Here is a 23,326-nt window from a genome sequence, read left to right as displayed (position 1 = left end):
AGAGATACATCAATCACCGTATCTAAACAGTACAAGATGGTGATAACCACAGCAAATAGGAAGCTGGCTTTTAAATCAGCCAAGTTCAAATCCTTTAGTGGTTGTAGTAAAGATATACTGTCACTTGATAATTGACAAATAGAGGTAAAAGAGAAATTGACAACAGAGCTAATCACCAGTGTCAGAGGGAAGAGCTATGAAATGTCCTCTTAAAGATATTTAAGGTATTTGACAGGATGACAATAACTTATATTTGTGTAGCGCCTTTAATATAATAAAACATCCCAGGGCACTTCACAGGAGCATTTTAAAACAAAATATGACATCGAGCCACATAAGGAGATATTAGGTCAGATGACCAAAAGCTTGGTCAAAGGAGTATCATAAAGGAAGAAAATGAGGTAAAGAGGTAGCGAGATGTAAGGAGGGAATTCCACAGCTTAGGGTCTAGGCTGAAGGCACTGCCACCAATGGTGGAGTGATTAAAATCAGGAATGCTCAAGAGGCCAGAATTAGATAAGCTCAGATATCTCAGAGGGTTGTGGGGCTGGAGGGGATTAAAGAGATAGGGAGGGATCTGAAAACAAGGATGCTTGACTGGGAGCCAGGGGTGATAGTGAATGGGACTTGGTGCGAGTTAGGACACTGGCAGCAAGTTTTGGATGACCTCAAGTTTACAGAGGGTAAAATTTGGGAGACCAACCAGAAGTGCTTTGGAATAGTTAAGGTCTAGAGTTAACAAAGACATGAATGAGAAATTCAGCAGCAGATGAGCTGAGACAGGGGCGAAGTTAGGCGATGTTACGGAAGAGGAAATGGGCGATCTTAATGATGGCACGAATATGTGGTTGGAAGCTCATCTCAGGGTCAAATATGACACCAAGGTTGCGAACAGACTGGTTTAGTCTCAGACTGTTGCCAGGGAGCGGGATAGTCAGTAGCTAGGAAACAGAGTTTGGAGCAGGGACTGAAAACAACGGCTTCAGTCTTCCCAGTATTTAACTCTGTCAGTGTTTGCAATTCTCTCCCCCAGCGAGCAGTGGAGGCTGAATATATTCAAGGCTGAGTTAGTCAGGTTTTTGATTGACAAGGGAGTCAAGGTTATGAGGGGTAGGCAGGAAAGTGGAGTTAAGGCCACAATCAGATCAGCCATGATCTTATTGAATGGGGGAGCAGGCTCTAGGGACTGAATGGTCTACTCCTGCTCCTATTTGTTATGTTCTTTGTCACAGTCACATAGATGTCATTTCTGACCTTGACAAGAGTTGTTTCGGTACTGTGGCATGGTAGAAACCTGATTGGAGGGAAAGATAGGGATGGATTTGGGAGATAACAAAACGTTCAAGGAGTTTGGAAAGGAAAAGGAGGTTGGAGTTGGGACAATAGTTTTCAAGAACGGTGGGGTCAAGGGTTGGTTGTTTGAGGAAAGGGGTGATGACAGCAGATTTATAGGAGAGAGGAACAACACCTGAAGACAGAGAACCTTTAACAATATCAACTAACGTGGGGACCAGGAAAGGAAGTTGAGTGGTCAGCTGTTTTGTGGGAATAGGGTCAAGGCAGCAGGAGGTGGGTCTCATGAACAAGATGAGCTTGGAGAGGGCACGAGGGGAGATAGGAGAGAAACAAGAGAAAGTTGTGAGTTCAGGGCTAGGACTGGGGTGAGCTTGAGAGGAAGTTCGGCCCGGTGGGTTAGTGGAAGGGAGGAACGCGGCAGAGGCAGCTGATCAGATGGTCTCGATCTTAGTGACAAAGTCCATGAGCTCCTCACATTTATTGTTGGAGGTGAAGGTGGAGGAGACAGGTGAGAGGGGTTTAGGATGACGGTTTGCAGGAGAAAAAAGAAGTCAGGAATTATCTTTGCATTCTTAAATGATTGTGGAATAATGACAATGCAGGTAAATCTGAAGTTTTCCTTTCAGATACACCACATCAGCAGGGTAAAAGAATGCAAGTTTGGGTTTTGAGTGGAAATTTAAGCACCTTTCTTTACAACAGATAGAACAGATCACCTGACCTTTGAAGAAACAATGCTGTAATAGGAAGATGGCAGCATTTATATTCTGGAAAGGTGAACTTAAATGCACTGAGGACTAACACATTAGCCACATAAAATCTACAAGTGCATTCTGCTTTAAAGAACAAGTATTCCGTTGCACAGGATTTCTAAATAGGTGTAAAAACACTTTAAAAACTAGAATGATGTTGGTAGTGTGGAACACTTATACATTACAACAAAGTCAACACATGGTCCTATTCTTGTACTGCAAGATTGGCCAAAATTATAATCTTTAAGCTAAACCTGAGACTTTTTTACTGGCTGCTTGGTACAAAAACCTAGTTACATTGGGGTCATCTTCTGATAACAAAAGTCAACAATTTGTCTTGGTTCATGAAATTGGTGCTCCCATGAGGCTACTGTACTGCAGTGTTGCTGTCAAAGTTGGAAATAGCTGCGACTACCTAAGCGAGCTGCATTGCTTCTTAAAATAAGCAATCTAGTGTGTCTGGGGAAAGAGGATGTAAGTACTTTCTTTAGTTACCAGAAAATAAATATTTTGATGACTCTTAACTTGTCGAACAAATCTTGAAACATTACTCCTGAGGACCTGGGTGGTGAAGTGGGGTGGCCACTGGGTACCTGGCTTTAAATTCAGCCCAAACTGAAGGAATGAAAAAAGCTCCTCTGACTACAAGTTTCTGGTCCTTATTAAGTTTGGGCAGTCTCAACCTGGTTCCTAGTAGGTATGGGTCCAATGCACAAAATTGCTTCCTAGTTCCCTAACCAATTTCACTCAAAGGCCACAGGATAGGTTGTGTAGGAAATGGAAAATATCGTCTGGTTCAGTAGGGGTGCTTTTCATAGAGTTAGGCTGAGGGCATATTGTTGGGCAGAGTAATGAGAGCTTTCATACCTTCCTGAGAGTACCTCGTGCTAACAAAGGGAAATGTTCCATTCCCTATCAAAACCATCCTCACTTTGATGAGAAACAAATTCATAGCTTACAGAGGTAATCACCTCTGTACCAAATGTATAGTCTCAGATTCAAAAAACAAGAACCATTCAGCTGACATTCGCCATGGGCTTAAATAACTCCATAAAGACAGAAAAAACCTTTTGTGATCCTGAATGCCACTGGAAAATATCAGCAAATTGAAAATAGGATATTGGCAAGACATGGCAATGTTGCAAAAGGTTGTCAAAAGATCATGTCATAGGATCATCAAATGGTGACAACACAGAAGGAGGCCATTCAGCCAGTCATGTCCATGCCGGCACTCTAACAGCAAGTTAACTCATCCCACTCCCCTGTCCTTTCCCCATATCCCTGAAAATGTTTTCTCTTCAGGTACTTATCCAATTCCCTTTTGAAAGCCATGATTGAATCTGCTTCCACCACACTCTTAGGCAATGTTTTCCTGATACTAACCACTTGCTGCATGAAGAAGTTTTTTCCCATGTCGCCTTTGGTTCCTCTGGTTCTTGACCCTTCTGCTAATGGAAACAGTTTCTATCTACTCTGTCTAGAGCTTTCATGATTTTGAATACCTCTATCAAATCTCCTCTCAACTTTTCTCTTCGCTAAAGAGAACAACCCCAGCTTCTCCAGTCTATCCACATAACTGAAGTCCCTCATCCCTGGAACCATTCTCGTAAATTTTTTCTGCATGCCTTCCCACCCTTCCTAAAGTGCAGTGCCCAGAATTGGACACATACGCCAGTTGAAGCCAAACCAATGTTTCGTAACGGTTCATTATAATTTCCTTGTTTTTGTATTGTATGCTTATATTTATAAAACCCACGATCCTGTATGCCTCTTTAATCATTTTCTCAATCTGCCCTGCCAGCCTCAATGATTTGTGCACATGTACCCCCAGGACCCACTGTTCCTGCATCTCCTTTATAAATGTACCCTTGATTTGAGGGCTCTCTGTTTCTTCCTTGAACAGAGGACCAACCAGTCCCCATTCATCACCACCCTCCTCTGCCTGGCTGAACTTGTTCTCACATTGAACAACTTCTCCTTCAACTCCACTCACTTCCTCTAAATAGAAGGTTTTGCGATGGGTACCTGCATGGGTCCTAGTTATGCCTGTCTTTTTGTCAGTTATGTCGAACATTCCTTGTTCCAGTCCTACACAGACCCCTCCCCCAATTGATTTTCCAGTACATTGATGACTGTATCGCTGCCATTTCCTGTTTCTGCCCGGAACTGGAAAGCCTTGTCAACTTCGCTTCCAATTTCCACACTTCTCTCACATTCACATGGGCCATCTCCAACACTTTCCTTCCCTTCCTCGACTTCTCTGTCTCCATTTCTGGGAATAGCCTGTCCACTAATATTCATTAGAAGCCCACCAACTCCCACAGCTACCTCGACTACACTTTCTCACACCCTGCCTCCTGTAAGGACTCCATTCTATTCTCCCAGTTTCTTCGTGTCAATCTCAGTCTGTTCTGATGATGCAATCTTCCACAACAGTGCTTCAGATATGTCTTCCTTTATCCTCAACCGAGGATTCCCCCCGAATGTGGTTGACAGGGCCCTCTACCGTGTCCGACCCAATTCCCACACTTCTGTCCTCTGCTTCCCCTTCCCCTGCTTCCCGGAACCGTGACAGGGTTCCCCTTGACATCATTTTCCACCCCACCAGCCTCCACATCCACAGGATCAACCTCCGCCATTTCTGCCACCTCCAGCATGATGCCACCACCAAACATATCTGCCTCTTCCCTCCCCGTCAGCATTCCGAAGGGACCGTTCCCTCCGCCACAGCCTGGTCCACTCGTCCATTACCTCTGACACCTCATCCCCTTCCCACAGCTCCTTCCCATGCAATCGCAGGAGGTGTAATACCTGTCCTTTTACCTCCTCTCTCCTCACTATCCAAGGGCCCAAACACTCCTTCCAGGTGAAGCAGCAATTACTTGTACTCCTTTCAATTTAGTATACTGTATTCCCTGCTCAAAGTGCGATCTCCTCAGCATTGGGGAGACCAAACGCAAATTGGGTGATTGCTTTGTGGAACACCTCTGCTCAGTTCACAAGCATGACCCCGAGCCTCCAGCAGCTTGCCATTTTAGTTCACCACCCTGCTCTCACGCTCACATTTCTGTCCTCGGCCTGCTGCAGTGTTCCAGTGAAGCTCAACGCAAACTCGAGGAACAGCATCTCATCTGCCGATTAGGCACACAACAGCCCTCTGAACTCAACTTTCAGTTCAACAACTTCAGACTATGACTGCCATTTTGATTGTTTTTTTACCATGTGCCAGTCGTTTTTAATATTTTTGCTTTTGGACAGAGCTGTTCATTCTTCTGCCAAGAACGCTCTGGCCAAATGCTTTGTCTTTTACTACAGCTGTTAACTACTCCCTTTGCTTTTTGTTCCATGATGTCTTTATCATTTAATCCCTCCTGCCCTCTGCTCTATTACAGACCTTCCCTTCTGTTCTTCTCCCCGCCGCCACCCTTTCATTTGCTCAAAGCCTTTTACATTTCTAACTTTTGCCAGTTCTGATAAAAGGTCACAGACCCGAAACATTAACACTATTTCTCTCTCCGCAGATGCTGCCAGATTTGTTGAGTACTTCCAGCATTTTCTGTTTTTATTATCCTTAATTTTATTTTGCCTCTCTTCATTCTTCCTAACAAAATGTATCACTTATATTTCATTAAATACATTAAATTTTATCTGCCATGTGTCCGCCCGTTCCACCAGCCTGCCTATATCCTCTTGAAGTCCATCACTGTCCTCCTCACAGTTCACAATACTGCCAAGTTTTCTGTCATCTGCAAGTTTTGCAAATATGCCCTGCACACCTAAGTCTTAGGTCATTAACATATATCTAGAAAAGCAGTGGTCCTGGGACCCACCCCTAGGGAACCCCACTGTATGCGTTCCTCTCGTCCAATAAACAACCATTCACTGCTACTCTCTGTTTCCTGTCACTCAGCCATCCGTGTCAGGATAGGATTAAGATTAAAATGTCTCCTCCAAAGATTAAAATAAAATCCTAATAACTAAACTGAATGGGAAGATGTGATTCACAATAAACCACACATATCCAAGTTATGGTTTAAACACTTCAAGGATGGCCACCTGAGAGAAATAGACTTGCAGGGCTACGGGGATCGAGCCGGGGAGTGAGTCTGACAGCATAGCTCCGTGGAGAGCCAGCATCGACTCGATGGGTTGAATGACCTTCTTCTGTGCCATAAATGACTCTATGTTATTCGACCAATTAAATATGTTTTTCTTCTGATTGATCTTTGATACTATTTTGTAACTCATACATATGTAGACACATCGTTTTTCAATTAATGTATGAATAACTGCATTATACAAATGGACTCCAAGATGCCCATTCTCACAAATCGATAATCATCAACTAATGGAGGGAAACAAAAACAAATATAAAATGTCGTGGCCCCTGTAAAGACAGATATGAAATGGCATGTGCCTGTCATGCGTAACAAGTTATCACAAGTCACGAGAACGTTTGGCTGGCTTTCATGCAACAGCTGCCTTGGCTCATGTATATACTAATCTTTTTTCTTTTCTTTTTGGGCCTCCTTATCTCGAGAGACAATGGATACGCGCCTGGAGGTGGTCAGTGGTTTGTGAAGCAGCACCTGGAGTGGCTATAAAGGCCAATTCTGGAGTGACAGGCTCTTCCACAGGTGCTGCAGAGAAATTTGTTTGTTGGGGCTGTTGCACAGTTGGCTCTCCCCTTGCGCCTCTGTCTTTTTTCCTGCCAACTACTAAGTCTCTTCGACTCGCCACAATTTAGCCCTGTCTTTATGGCTGCCCGCCAGCTCTGGCGAATGCTGGCAACTGACTCCCACGACTTGTGATCAATGTCACACGATTTCATGTCGCGTTTGCAGACGTCTTTATAACGGAGACATGGACGGCCGGTGGGTCTGATACCAGTGGCGAGCTCGCTGTACAATGTGTCTTTGGGGATCCTGCCATCTTCCATGCGGCTCACATGGCCAAGCCATCTCAAGCGCCGCTGACTCAGTAGTGTGTATAAGCTGGGGATGTTGGCCGCTTCAAGGACTTCTGTGTTGGAGATATAGTCCTGCCACCTGATGCCAAGTATTCTCCGAAGGCAGCGAAGATGGAATGAATTGAGACGTCGCTCTTGGCTGGCATACGTTGTCCAGGCCTCGCTGCCATAGAGCAAGGTACTGAGGACACAGGCCTGATACACTCGGACTTTTGTGTTCCGTGTCAGTGCGCCATTTTCCCACACTCTCTTGGCCAGTCTGAACATAGCAGTGGAAGCCTTACCCATGCGCTTGTTGATTTCTGCATCTAGAGACAGGTTACTGGTGATAGTTGAGCCTAGGTAGGTGAACTCTTGAACCACTTCCAGAGCGTGGTTGCCAATATTGATGGATGGAGCATTTCTGACATCCTGCCCCATGATGTTCGTTTTCTTGAGGCTGATGGTTAGGCCAAATTCATTGCAAGCAGACGCAAACCTGTCGATGAGACTCTGCAGGCATTCTTCAGTGTGAGATGTTAAAGCAGCATCGTCAGCAAAGAGGAGTTCTCTGATGAGGACTTTCCGTACTTTGGACTTCGCTCTTAGACGGGCAAGGTTGAACAACCTGCCCCCTGATCTTGTGTGGAGGAAAATTCCTTCTTCAGAGGATTTGAACGCATGTTAAAGCAGCAGGGAGAAGAAAATCCCAAAAAGTGTGGGTGCGAGAACACAGCCCTGTTTCACACCACTCAGGATAGGAAAGGGCTCTGATGAGGAGCCACCATGTTGAATTGTGCCTTTCATATTGTCATGGAATGAGGTGATGATACTTAGTAGCTTTGGTGGACATCCGATCTTTTCTAGTAGTCTGAAGAGACCACGTCTGCTGACGAGGTCAAAGGCTTTGGTGAGATCAATGAAAGCAATGTAGAGGGGCATCTGTTGTTCACGGCATTTCTCCTGTATCTGACGAAGGGAGAACAGCATGTCAATAGTCATGACTCAAAAAGGTGGATCATGTATATACTAATACAGCAGTAAATATGCCATCATTAGCAGCTCCCATGAAACCGGAGCAAACTGCTCTTACTGCAGCCAAGCAGAGTGGTTGAAAGTGTTAAAAACAAATGTTCAGCTTTATTCAATCTTTTCAGGCTTAGGGGTAGAACTTTTAATACCTTTCCTGGGCACTGGAATGTTTTGCCAAACAAATACAAGGCATACAGGTCACAGGATATTCCAGTTTCATGATTTTCCTATATGTTCTAGAAAGGCAACAGTGCCTTAAGCTGAGCTGCTTGCGACAAAGCAGTTGGTTGCCAGCCAAGCCAAAACTGACAAACCAAACTCTTCCGATCCACCTTTTTGAGTCAACTGTAACAGTCACTATCTCAAATTCTGCATAGGTTGACTGCTATAACTTAATAACTTTTGCAAGCTGGAACCAAACATTATTATTAAACACTAATAAAGTACTGCTATCAGGTAAACCTGAATAAGCAAATAGAGAAATAGATATTGTTGCATTACTGCATTGCGGCTGGACAAAATTGGGTTGCATTTTGTAGTGCCGGGCCAAAAAGGTAGGGGGAACCCTGCCCTGGCCTTTTGGAGTCCCTCGGCACAATCTAACGATGCTCAGACACTTAAGTGCTCTGCGCAGGGATCCTCTTCTCTTTAAAGATGGGGATTCCGCCTCCAAGAGCTGCCAGCCAGTCATAGGGCTGGAAGCTCAGTAGTATCGCCAGCGCCACTGGGAGAGGAGGCCACTGCCAGTACTGCGAGAGAACTTGGACCCAGGCCCAGCAAGGTGCCTGGATCCAAGGTGAGTGAAGTGGGGTTGCTGGGGCCGGTGAGGGGAGGGGGAAAGGGAGGGCAGTTCAGGGAGGTGCAGGTTTTCCCATGGAGGAGGGCCTCCATTCGCCCCCCCCAAGCCTGCAGGGAGGTCACCTCATTTTACTGGGCAACCTCCCCACATGGCGGAAGATCTCCCCACCTGTCGATAAATCCTATCCCGCCCCAACAAAATTGCGTTATGACGGGGGGCAATAGGCCTACTGCCTCCCGCCACAATTCTATGCCCCCCCACCCCCCCACTCTGAACCCGTCTCAGAGGGGCCCATAACATTCAGCCCAAAAACACACTGCTGACTCTACTCTTCAGTTCTCTGAGGTTACTTACTAACATATAACATTAAACATTAGGTATTTCTAATTAACAGTGTTCATAATGTAAACAACAGTATCAGTATTACATTTATGCCTATTGATTTGAAAATGGAGGACAACCAACTCATCTTGTTCTTCAACCCCACAACAAAAAATTGAAATAACCTGGCATAGATATTAAATAATGTTTACAAGCCCTACATATAAAAATTGCTCCCTATTTGGTAGTTAAATCTCAATAAGACACGCCAACATATCAGCCACCCTGGTATATTTCGAGGACATTCAAATGCTCCTGGAAGTATAACTGTAGGAGCACACTAGCAACAGCCTTACAAAGATTCCTGAAGGTACTGTGCCACGCATCAATTCAAAGACAGACATACAATCTCAGTGTTTTAATCAGCCCTGCTTTACAGCTGCTGCATTTATTAAATAATCATTGAATTAGGAAATTTTCTGCGTCAGCCTTAATGTATTTTTTTCTGTACAACCAAGATTGTTTCTGAGTAAAAAGGTGCATGACTTGTTACCATATGAACTGATACTTGATGTAAAGAAAAGGTGTTACTGATTCTTGTTCATAACTCCAGTTACAGCAGTGGAAGGAACAGAAAGCTGTCCAAATATACTTGAAACAGACAAAGTCAGAAGGTGCAACAATGGGGAAGACATAACAAATGCAATAGAGTGGCAGGGAAGTACAGATAGTCTCAGGCTATACTAACAAGAATGTCAGTGCATGCTGCAAGCATTTCCATGGGTATATGTTACCACTGATATCAAGGTTATTTATTATATTATATTATTGTAATAAGGATGACTTGCACTTGAGAAGCCATAATTTTGAATAGTAACACAAAATTATGTTGAAATATAAACTCTATATTTAGAATGAGCATGTTTCCAACTCTATTTAGCGTGCATACTGAAATTTAAACTGCTATTAGTGTGGCACAACTGAATTTGACAATCATTCAACGCAGAGTTCAAACTGGTAACTTAAAATGGATAACTAAGCACCATATGTATTTATCTACATTTTGTAATGCCTCAAAAGGACTCTTTCTGAATGGAGCACAGGACTTTTACGCAGCTAGTTCAGGAAAACCTCCAAGTTTCATCAATTTATCATTTCTTTACTCCCATCCTAACAGCACTGCTGGTGTACCTACACCCCAAGGACTGCAGTGGTTCAAGAAGGCAGCTCACCACCATCTTCTCAAGGACAATTAGCAATGGGCAATAAATGCTGGCATAGCCAGTGACAACCACAACCCCCGAACGAATAAAAAAAACTTAGGGGGTAATTTTATGCTCTCCCCTGTGTCAGGTTTGGAGGCAAGGAGAGCATATAATTGGACGGGATGGGGGCGGGGGGATGACCCGCCTCCACCCTGTGAACAGCTTTCTCGTACCACCGCCAATTGTGTCCCTTAAATGGGCAATTAATACCCAATTAAGGACCTCATCCTGCTGCTGCCAGAATTAGCCGAGCCTGTCACTGCGCGAGAAGCAAGCCAAGCAATCCTGTGTGGGTTGCTTGCCGGCTCCGGGATGGGATGAGGCAGGTAAGCGGGGGTCCCTTGTTAAAAGGCACTTATTGTGCCTGAATGAGGGACCTGGCATCAGGAAGGGGGGCGGCGGCCCACTTAGAGCTACCTCCCTGCCCTTGCTGCTGACCTCTCTACAGCCCCCTTCCCCATGACCCTCACCCCCCGAAACCCCTCCCGCTGTGACTTACCTGTGGACTGGTTCCAGGGCTTTGGATGAGTGCTCGAACTGCAGCCACTGCCTCCGTGGTGGCGCTAATCAGTTAAAGGGTTCCCAACCTTTGATTGGCTATCAGGTCTGTGCAGGTGGGACCTCCGCCTCCGGGGTGCTTGATCCTGGGGAATGTCCGCTGCTGTTCACTTAAGCACCTAATTGGCACTTGATTTGGTGGGTCTTCCCCACAGGAGGCGACGCGGGGCTCTTACTGGCGCATTTGACAGTGGCTGAGACACCCATTGCCAAGACAAAATCCTGGCCTTAATGTGCAAAATAGTAAGGAGTTCACAAGCATCATGAATGTGTAGCTGGAATTGTAAGACAGGCACCATTTATTTGAAATAGAATAGAAATGCTGGAAATACACAGTAGATCAGAATTCATAAAAGGTAACAGTAACCTATTTGTGCTACTTTCTGATGCTGGTGTTTCCTGCTGTTCTTCCTGCTTTTATTTCAGATTTCAAACATCTATTTTTCTTTTTAGTCATTTAACTGCATTTCTTATGTATGAATGTTACTTTTTTCACTTCTAACACATATTTTGTTGGGACCTGTTGTATGATATCATCCATTATTGTTCAACAAATATTAAACTGTTGCAGTAGGATATATATTGTAATGTATTTATAATGTAATGTAAGCTCTATGAAAAGCAAAGAAATAATTATTTTAACAAAGGTTTCAATTTCATTAATATATAAGCAGAATGGTTGCCATAAGTGTGAGCTGACACAAGACCCTCTGGATACTTCATGAGGTACAATTTTGTCTTCACCACATGGACAATAATCTGGCCGAGCAGATTGCCTACCCATTGCAGAACCTTTCACCTGTGCTAATCAGAAGAAGAAAGAGAACGAGAGTCAAGCACATTGCAGATTGGCTCCCAAGAAGAGGACTTCTTGTAACCATACCTACCAGCGTATTAAGAAACCAATCACAGTGAACTATAAAAGTTACCTCCCAGAACTTGTAATGTTAGTAAGAGAGTGCATTTATATTTCAGCTGTAGCGTCAATGCAAAGCAGCTTTGCTTCATATCAGTTTTGTGTAAATGCAAATGCAGCCTGAATTTGACACCAGAGTAAAACTAAACCATTTTAACTAAATTATTACTTTGCAATATTGATGGCACAAGGATATGTCAGTGAAATAACAGAAGTAATCCTGAAAGAAACAAAATGGCAGTACATTCAGAGGTAACAATGCTGAGTCCTTAAGGATCTAACACAGAATGTTTCTGCACTAACTGAAAGAGCACAGAAAATACAACAGTATGTTTCTTTAAGAGAGAAATAAGAATTTGCATTTATACAGCACCTTTCATGATCTCAGGCCATCCTAAAGCATTTCACAGCCAATGAACTACATTTGAACTAACCACAGTTGTAATTTAGGACTGAGATTCTCAAACCTTTTTTGGTTGAAGGACCTCTTTTCAAACAGTTTAGTAATCACAGGCACCCCATCTAAATTATAAGACTATATAATTCTCGTAATATGAACATTTTTTTCAATCCATTCATGGTATCTGGGCATCGCTGGCAAGAGCAGCATTTTCTGCCCAATCCTAATTACCCTTGAGAAGATGGCGGTTCTTGAACCGATGCAGTCCTTGTGGTGTAGGAACACCCACAGTGCTGTTAAGGAGGAAATTCCAGGATTGTGACCCAGCAACAGTAAAGGAACGGCGATATACTTCTAAGTCAAGATGGTGTGTGGCTTGGAGGAGAACTTGCAAGTGGTGATGTTACCATATGTCTGCTGCCCTTGTCCTTCTAGGCAGTATAGGGTGTGAGTTTGGAAGATGCTGTTGAAGGAGCATTGGTGAGTTGCTGCAGTGTATCGTGTAGATGGTATACACTGCTTCCACTGCGCACTGTGGTGGATGGAGGGAATGTTTAAGGTTACAGATGGGGTGCCAATCAAGTGGGCTGCTTTGTCTTGAATGGTATCAAGCTTCTTGAGTATTGCTGGGGCTGCAGTTATCCAGGTAAGTGGAGAACATTCCAGCACATTCCTGGTGTGTGCTTTTTCGATGATGGCCAGGCTTTGGGGAGTCAGGAGGTATGTTACTCACCACAGAATTTCCAGCCTCTAATGTGGTCTTGTAGTCACAGTATTTATGTGGCTAATCCCGTTAAGTTTCTGGTCAGTGGTAACCCCCAGGATGTTGATGGGTGTTTCGGTGATGATCATGCGATTGAATTGGAGAGGCAGTGGCGTAGTGGTAATATCACTAGATTAGTAACCCAGAGCCCCAGGATAATGCTCTGGGGACATGGGTTCGCATCCCACCATGGCAGATCGTGGAATGTGAATTCAATTAATAAATCTGGAATTAAAACCTGGTCTGGTGGTGACCATGAAACCATTGCCAATTGTTGTAAAAACCCATCTGGTTCACTAATGTCCTTTAGGGAAGGAAATCTGCTGTCCTTACCTAGTCTGGCCTACATGTGACTCCAGACCCACATCAATGTAGCTGACTCTTAAATGCCCTGTGAAATGGTCTCGCAAGCCACTCAGTTGTATCAAAACGCAAACTAAGGAAAGGAATGAAACCGGCATCCACCTAGGTACCGGAAACAATGATGGCAAACACTGCCCTGTCGACCCTGCAAAGTCCTCTTCACTAACATCTAGACACTTGTGCCAAAGTTGGGAAAGCTGTCCCGCAGACTAGTCAAGCAACAGCTTGACACAGTCACATTCAGAGAATCATACCTTGCAGACAATGCCCCAGACACCACCATCACCATCCCTTTGTATGTCCTGTCCCACTGGTAGGACAGACCCACCAGTGGTGGCGGCACAGTGGTATATGGTCGGGAGGGAGTTGACCTGGGCATCCTCAACATTGACTCCGGACCCCATGAAATCTCGTGGCATCAGGTCAAACATGGGCAAGGAAACCTCCTGCTGATTACCACGCACCGTTCCCCCTTGGCCGATGAATCAGTGCTTCTCCATGTTGAACACCAACTGGAAGAAGCACTGAGGGTAGCAAGGGCACAAAATGTACTCTGGGTGGGGGACTTCAATGTCCATCACCAAAACTGGCTCGGTAGCACCACTACTGAATGAGCTGGCCGAGTCCTAGAGGACAAAGCTGCTAAACTGGGCAGGTGGTGGGGGAACCAACAAGAGGGAAAAACATACTTGAACTCGTCCTCACCAATCCACCTGTTGCAGATGCTTCCGTCTACGATAGTGTTGGTAAGAGCGACCACCGCACAATCCCTGTGGAGATGAAGTTCCATCTTCACATTGAGGGCATTCATCATCATGTTGTGTGGCACTACCACCGTGTTAAATGGGGCAGATTTCGAACAGATCTAGCTACTCAAAACTGAGCATCCATGAGGCGCTGTGGACAGTCAGCTGCAGCAGAATTGCATTCAACCACAATCTGTATCCTCATATCCCGGCATATCCCCCACTCTACCATTACCATCATGCCAGGGGACCAACCCTGGTTCAATGAAGAGTGCAGGAGCAGCACCAGGCACCTAAAAATAAGGAGCCAACCTAGTGAAGCTACAACACCGGACTACTTGCATGCAAAACAGTGGAAGCAGCATGCAATAAACAGAGCTAAGTGATCCCCACAACGACCGAATCAGATCAAAGCTCTGCAGAACTGCCACACCCAGTCGTGAATAGTGGTGGACAATTAAACAACTAACAGGAGGAGGAGGCTCCACAAATACCCATCCTCAATGACGGGGGAGCCCAGCACATCAGTGCAAAAGATAAGGCTGAAGCATTTGCATCCATCTTCATCCAGAAGTGCTGAGTGGATGATCCATCTCGGCCTCCTCCTGAAGTCCCCAGCATCACAGATGCCAGTCTTAAACCAATCTGATTCACTCCACATGATATCAAGAAACGATTGAAGGCACTGGATACTGCAAAGGCTATGGGCTCTGACAACATTCCGGCAATAATACTGAAGACTTGTACTCCAGAACTAGCTGCGCCCCGAGCCAAGCTGTTCCAGTACAGCTACAACATTGGCCTCTAACTGGCAATGTAGAAAATTGCCCAGATATGTTCTGTGCACAAAAAGCAGAACAAATCCAACCCGGCAAATTACCGCCCCATCAGTCTACTCCTGATCATCAGCAAAGTGACGGAAGGAGTCATCGCCAGTGCTATCAAATGGCACTTGCTCAGCAATAACCTGCTCACTGACGCTCGGTTTGGGGTCCACCAAAGCCACTCAGCTCCTGACTTCATTACAACCTTGGTCCAAACATGGACAAAAGAGATGAACTCCAGAGGTGAGGTGAGAGTGACTGCCCTTGACATCAACGCAGCATTTGACTGAGTATGGCATCAAGGAGCCCTAGCAAAACTGGAGTCAATGGGAATCAGGGGGAAAATTCTCCACTGGTTGGAGTCATACCTAGCACAAAGGAAGATAGCTGTGGTGTTTGGAGGTCAATCATCTCAGTCCCAGGACATCATTGCAGGAGTTCCTCATGGTAGTGTCGAGGCCCAACCATCTTCAGCTGCTTCATCAATGACCTTCCCTCCATCATAAGGTCAGAAGTGAGGATATTCGCTGATGATTGCACAATGTTCAGTACTATTTGTGACTCCTCAGATAATGAAGCAGCCCATGTCCATATGCAGCAAGACCTGGACAACATTCAGGCTTGGGCTGATAAGTGGCAAGTAACATTCGTGCAACACAAGTGCCAGGCAATAACCATCTCAAACAAGAGAGAATCTAACCATCTCCCCTTGATGTTTAATGGCATTACAATCGCTGAATCCCCCACTGTCAACACCCTGGGGATCACCACTGACTAGAAATTGAACTGGACCAGCCACATAAATGCTGTGGCTACAAGAACAGATTAGAGGCTGGAATTCTGCGGCGAGTAACTAATTTCCTGTCTCCCCAGTGCCTGTCCATCACTACAAGGCACAAGTCAGGAGTGTGATGGATACTCTCCACTTGCCTGGATGGGTGCAGCTCCAACAACACTCAAGAAGCTCGACACCATCCAGGACAAAGCAGCCCGCTTGATTGGCACCCCATCAAAGCATAGCCAGCAACGCCCACATCCCGCAAACGAGAAAAAAACGAGCGTCAAGGGAAGATGGTTCGATTCTCTCTTGTTGGTGCTGCGTGTAAAGTGTTTTAATAATGTTTTACAGATAACAGGTATTAACCTACAGCTATCAGTGAGATGCACTTAAATATTTAAGTGTTTTTAAATATTTAAAAAAACTCCTCTAACTTGAACAAGGCTCAGCACACCTGGTGCCCACCACTGGTCTTGCTAACTGCAGGACTACCTGGCAATCTTCATGCCACTCTCAGCGCTCCTCTGCTAGATGGGACAGCCAGCTGACTCCGCGCTGCACATGTGGTGGCTGCACTCTGCTCCCATCTCCCGCCTCTCCAATTATTTCACAGAACCCTGGAAGATCTATAATGACCCCAGGACTCTGCAAACACCAGGTTGAGAACCAGTGATTTCAGTAAATGGAGGGCCAATTTGCACACAGCAAGCTCCACAAAAAGCAATCAGATATTTACCAAGAAATCTGTTTTTCAGTGATATTGGTTCAGGAATAAATATTGGCCAAGATACTGGGAGAACTCAACTGCTGTTCCTTGATAGTGCTGTAGGATCTTTTATGTCCATTTGATAGAGTAAACGGGCCTTGGTTTAACGTCAGATGAAAAATGACACCTCTATCAGTGCAACATACCACCAAGTACTGCACTGATGTGCTCAAGTCTCTAAAGTAGGACTTGAATCCACAACCATCTGACTTTGGCAAGTATACCAGCACAAAGTCAAGGCTAACACTTAAAGAAGCTTTTATGGTGTGCTTAGAAGCTTTGAGCATCTGACTGAGAGGCACAGAGAACAAAATAATGCAAGGCGACCATAAAAAGAATGGCTCAATCCATCTATAAAGGGCTGTCTGCCATTTTTAGCTGTAGCCTGTGAAGCCTTATAATGTGAATCTGAAAAAGCAACAGGGAGTGAAGCAAAAGGAAAAAAAATCATTTTCCATCACAACACAGGATTGGATGTTTCAACAAATTTTAGGCAACAGGTTTTATTGTTTCTAATAAAGTATAAGCAGTTGGGTAGACAAGTAATGGCATCTCACTCTCGCGTTTCTCCTAATGCAGCACTAAATCAACCATGAGGTCACATGTAACTGCAGCCAAAGATGATTCCACAGGAGGACCTCTTTTGCTCTATCTCTTACTTGCACCTAACTTTGTTCAATGCATCTTCATAGCATCAGACTGCACATCAAGAACTCAATCAAATGGAGAGAAGGAAAAGCCTACTCAGTGGTACACCATATTTAATACATGGTTTCACCTTGTCATCTATACTTGGGCATTATTTTACAATAACTATGTATGTTTAATGGCATTGCTCAAGGGTAAAGAAAGAACTTGCATTTATATAGTTCCCTTTATGTCCTCAAGACCAATGAATTAACTTTGAAATGTAGTGACTGTTAATATGTAGGCCACCAATTTGCATACAGCTAAGTCCTGCAAACAGCCATGAAGTAAATGACCACTTAATCTATTTTAGTGCTTGAGGGATAAACATTGGCCAGAATACCAAACACCATGGGTTGAAGTTTCCCATGAGCGTTGGGAACCCAACATTGGGTTCATTACCAGCTCATGAACTCGCTCAGTTCAAGGTGGTAGTGCATCTTCCCGCTGAACTGTACAGGAGGTGGTTAATTAGTAGGTCACCTCTACATTCGCTGACCAGTTAGGAACAGCGGGCAAGTTGCGGTGGCTGGAGCTGCAGACAACGCAGCCCACTGCAAGGGAGGCTGGCAGCCCTCAATGTGGAACCAGTGGGAGTGCTGCTGAGACCCAAGCAGCAGGAGCAGCAGTGAAACACTGGAGTCACCATCAGTTTCAGGGGAGTGGATGAGACCTCAGTAAGCCTATGAAGATTGAAGACATCTGTCTCCAAGAACTGCACACTCAATGGCAAGGCTGTGATATGACAAGACAGCAGCCTTGTCATTTCTGCCCTAAACATTTAGATCTCCTTCAGCTGTAACATAACCACCTCCTCGCTCTTGCTGGGGTACAGACATAGTGGGGGGCCCACATGGCACCAGTAAAATTGCCGCCTAGTGTGAAAATTGTCGATAATTAATCACTCAACAATCTTAATTGACATCCTGCCGTAGACGTGTGTACTTCCAGCATCGGACCCAGCCTACCCCTAGGAAAGGTGGCTTGAGGCGGGAACTCATCAGCAAACCGGCCCAATGCATTTTTCAGAATTTGCTTGCCTCCCCCACGCCTCCACCTTCATACCCGCCTTCAACTGCCTGGAAAAATTTAGCCCAATGTTTTTCTTTGAACAATGCCATGGGAATGTTTATATCCACCTAAACAGCTGTGTGGGGCCTCAGTTTAATATATCATCTGGCAATGCAACACTCCACTGAAGTGTCAGCCTAGATTATGTGCTCAAGTCCTAGAGAGGCCCTGAACCCACGGCTGGGATTTTACAGGTAAAAAGTGGACAGCGTTGGAGGCAGGGGCAGGGTGCCATAAGATAGCGTGAGATGGCATCAGGTCAAGCCTCTGACATCATCGTGCCGAGATGCAATTTCACAAGCAATGGGTGGTAAGTTGTGTGCTGTCTCTGCTTGCGTGTCAAAAATTAGAAATCAAAAGGTAATTTAGATGATTAAGATGGCAACTGAAACTGATATTACAGGCCCCTTCGAATTTTTCAAGTAGTGCAGAGGTGTTACGGGGGCAGAGCCTCGGTAGCTTTTAAAGGGTAGCAATGGAACAACAGATGTTTGTGTTGTGCAGCAGTGCAGTGAAGCGCTTCACTTTTGTTGCAAGGAAGGAGTAGGGCAACCATATATTTGGGTTCGAGGCCCGTTTGAGAAGTTATTCCTCCTGTCAGGGGGCTCTGGAGAGCGGCCTGAGAAGGGGGTGGGCTGGGTAGTGTTTCAGCACTCACTTGAAGGACACCTCCATTATAGCAGCAGGGCCCAGGTGGCATGGTCATCGCACAGGTTGATGGGGATCCTAGGCTGGAGGCTGAAGGGGTCTGGTTGCTGACTGAAAGGCTAGTCTCAGGCTGAAGACTCTGGTTGCTGACTGAAGATGGTGGTCGCTGGTCACAGGCTTCCTGCTGGCCACAGTTTGATACAGGGTTCAGGTGCTGACGGCCCTTTAAAAATGCCGTCAGCACTTCCTTCTGCATCAGCTGACAATGCGGCTGCTGCCTCAAGGCCCACCTCCGACTGCTGAGTGGTCAGCCACCCTACCTGCCTGTGATTAATTGGCCAGCCGGCACAAGATTCAATGGGAATGGGAGTCGGAGCAGAAGGGCCTTCGCCACCCATTTCCAGTTCTGCCTTCCCTTTCCTGCCAAATCCCATGAATTCCCAGACCACATCATTCTAACCTGGGCATAAGTGTGCTATCACTGAATGAAGATGACACTATCTGGGATATGGAATCACAATTGTGAAACTCAGTGTTCAACTGGAGCAGTGTTTGAAGTAGCCTATCCCTCTAATTCCTTTGGGGAAGTGATCTACTTAAGGATTCTCAACTGCAGGTTAATATCTGTGGGAAGCTGCTGTAAATTAGCAGCTGCTTGTGTGTCCCCAGCTCCTGCCCTAAGTGAGGAGCCAGGTGACAGAGGTTAGAAAAACCAACAGGATATTCCTGACTTTATTTTTCTTTTCTTTAATACATCTGATACCTTGCAGTGTTACAAATATGCAACAGTCACATGTTGTTGTGTATTCATCAGGTTCTTGAAATGGAGCACACAAGTCTTTGTGAGAGCAGTTGATTAATTATGCCCTGCACTCAGGGGAAGCCTGGAATTTTGGAAAATAGGCCTAAAGCTCCAGAAGCAATCTTAAACAACTAACCATAAACTTAGCTGAATGCAGCTGAGGATCCTTTTAACGAACGCTAGCAAAGCCTGCTTCCCGATTGGTGTCGCCAAGGATTTTTGAGTTTGTTATGAACAGTAACGTGCTCCCAAAGTTCCATTTCGTAAAAGGGTTCATAACCAGGTTCAAAATCCTAATTTACATATATGAGGCCTCCTATGCTTTAAGATAGCATTCTGGACAACTAAAGGTCACCCAAGTCAATATGGCATCCAGCACAGTTCATGCGCAGCATATCACGATATAAAATTATTAAGTCTTAAGTCAATGTTATGCTAATAAAGTGAGTGGCTGTAAGATGAATTTCTGCTCCATAGTTACAATGGCCAAAAAAATCCAAACATGTGAAACTGGGCAATGGGTCAAATGCAGTGAAGAAAATAAAACAGGAACATACAAATTCTAGGGAATTGAGAGGTACAATTATATGAAATATAGAAATGTACAGTTTAGCTTCTATAAAGAGAAAAGAAAGAGCCTGAAATTATATAATGCCTTTCACATCCATGGGCATCCCAAAGCACTTCACTTTTGAAATGCGGTCACTATTATTTATAGGCAAATGCAGCAGCCCAATTGCACACAGCAAGGTTCCACAGTGCAATGTTGGCCAGGACAACAGGAGAATTATCCTATCTTTTCTGAATCATGTAATTGCAATTTTTTACATCCACCTGAACAGGTAGCCAGGGTATGGGTTAACATCTTATCCAAAAACACAGTTCTAACAATTCAACAGTACTGCACTGAAGCATTAGCCTTGACAATGGGCTCAGTTTCCCAGAGTTGCACAACCATCTAACCCAGACCGAGTGCTACCAAACTGACGCTTATCCCTATATCTTCCTCTGACAGTTTTAAAATCAATGAGTTCAAAAAAAGTACTGTCAGAACTTTGAGTATAAAGTAGTGTTGATACGCTGCAAGATAATTTTATCTACTTATAGAAATACTGATTGCATTTCATTGTCCCATCTGTGTTTTTCTTTAAAGCTTATATTTGTTTTACACTAATCAAGTTTTTCCCTAAGTGCTGAGTGGCTATATACAATGTAAATAAGCCCCAATGAGATTTTGTTTTTTCAGAATTGTCATTGGGATGTAAATCTCTCTGTTGTGTGCCTCTAAGGACACATTCAGCAGTATAAACTAATACATTTCCTGGGGCTATACAAGTAATGACTTTCTAGCAGATAATATAGGAAAAAATCAGTTCTAAGTGAACACAATGTGGAAAATCTCCTTCAACACCTTTGTTAACTTACATCAGCTACAAAAACATCCCCAAACTACACAAGTAGCTATTTACGGGACAAGAACAATGCTAATGACAGTACTTGACTCGTTAAAAACAACAGTTTTTGCCAACAAATATTGGCAACTTTACCCATTATACCTCTCTCTCCTCCTTTAAGATGCTCCTTAAAACCTACCTCTTTGCCCAAGCTCTTTGTCACCTGTCCTAATATCTCCTTGTGTTGCTCAGTGTCAAATTGTGTTTGATAATGTTCCTGTGAAGTGCCTTACTATGTTAAAGACGCTATATAATGCAAAAGCAAAATACTGCAGTTGCTGGAAATCTGATATAATAACAGAAAATGCTGGAAATAGTCAGCAGGTCAGGCAGCACCTGTGGACCTACATAGGCTGTCTGACCAGCTGAGCATTTCCATCAATTTCTGTTTTTATTCTATATAAATGCAAGTTATTATTGCAACTGACTAACATATTAAAGCTGTAAAGCAGTAAAAATTATATCAATTCTGTTTGAGCTATCACTGCCCTGCTCTCTCCCCAAACCTTCCTCTGCTTCAAATATTTATCTACGCTTCCCTTGAAAAATGCAAAATCTGTGCCTCAATTACTTTATATGACAGTATATTCCCTGCTCTAATAATTCTCAGAGAATGAACCTCTGTTCTCACTCCGTTAGTGATGAATTTAAATTAATGACCTCTTGTTACTGACTTGCAACCGTTGGAAACAGTCTTCCCTAGTTATCCTATCAAAACCGTTCACAACTTTAAAAACATCTATTTATTCTTTTTATTTGTTCTCAGGATCTGGGTGACCCTGGCAAGGCCATGTTTGTTTCCTGTCCCTAGTTGCCCCGAGGTGGTGATTTTAAGACTTCTTTATTGCTGAACTCCCTGTAGTGATGACACAACCACACGAGTGTTACGTAAGGAATTCCAGTATACTGGAACTAGTGATTCAGAAATCATGTATCTGTCCAAGTCAGGAAGATGATGATACTCCCATGACATTATTGGAACAGTCAGGACAGATCCAGAGATGACAAAAGAATGGACACAGGTTTTAGAGGCAGCTGAGGTAGGGGCTTACCACAATGTGGTAAACTCTTAAATGCCCTCTGAAGTTGCTCATGAAGCTACTCAGTCAGGTCAACTGGGGATGGACAATAAACACTGGTCTTGCCTGTGACACCCACATCATGAAAACAAATTCAGCTCAGTCAACAGGAAGCAGAGTTGCAAACAGTTTGGTTCTGCCTGAGATGATGGCAGTTGTGAGGGTACCGAGAGTTCATGGAAGGAACCACAGACGTCCGTCTTCTCAATGTTTAACTGAAGGAATAATATGGTTTATCTAACACACAATGTCAAAAAAGAAGTTTGATAGCACAGGTAGTGTTGGAGTCATGAAATGTGGTGGAAAGATAGAGTGTACAGCACGTCATTCCTGTGCATGTGGAAGCTAGCCCCATGTCTGCAGATGATGTCACTAAAGGGCAGAATGTTGATGAGTTAAGAGGAGGGGACCAAGAATGGATCATTACAGGACTCCAACTGATTGGGAAGTAAATCCATTTCTAAAGATGCTCTGGTTATAATCGGATAGGTAAAAGGGATACCAACTTAGGGCAGTCCCATTGGGTTGGACAATGGAGTAACGGCATTGCAGAAAGATGGCATTATTGACCATCTGGAAGGCTGCAGAAGGAGCAAGGAAACAACATGAAAACAGTCACAAAGAATCTCATTCATGCCTTTGGTTAGGTCTGTTTTAGTACTGTGGGAGAAGCAGAAACCTGATTGGAAGGGTCCAAGCAGGGAGTTACAGAAATCAGAGCATGGATCGGAGAAGACAACATATTCAAGGACTTTGAGGAGGAAAGTAAGGGAATGGTAGAATGGTTTAAGGAAGCTGTTGGTAGCAAGGGAAAGTCGTCAAGGATCCTCAGGATGATCCTAGAGAAGTCAGTCTTGCAGAGAAGAGCAAGGTCCAGCAGAGCTAGATAGGGTGGAGACAGATCTGTGAATCGGTAGTTAAGTCAGTTGAACACCATGGTAAGGTTTGCACGCCAGGTACAGTCAAGGTGGCATCTCTTGAACTTGAGGCAGCGAAGATAGGGAAGAAGAGAAAGCAACCCAGGTAAGTACGGTGAAGGTTTTGCTGGGGATGACAGC

At 44.4% G+C, this 23,326-nt stretch overlaps 1 protein-coding gene across 7 annotated transcripts in view; it reads right to left on the bottom strand.

The window, feature by feature from the left end:
• Positions 1-23,326, bottom strand: part of ssbp2b (single stranded DNA binding protein 2b) — a 673,806-nt gene that overhangs the window by 357,053 nt on the left and 293,427 nt on the right. The window lies entirely within an intron of this gene.

Source organism: Heterodontus francisci, chromosome 4, assembly GCF_036365525.1.
Source record: "Heterodontus francisci isolate sHetFra1 chromosome 4, sHetFra1.hap1, whole genome shotgun sequence".
Classification (NCBI taxonomy): domain Eukaryota; kingdom Metazoa; phylum Chordata; class Chondrichthyes; order Heterodontiformes; family Heterodontidae; genus Heterodontus; species Heterodontus francisci.
The sequence above is the reverse complement of the archived record's forward strand: the minus strand, read 5'-3'. Positions and strand labels throughout refer to the sequence as shown.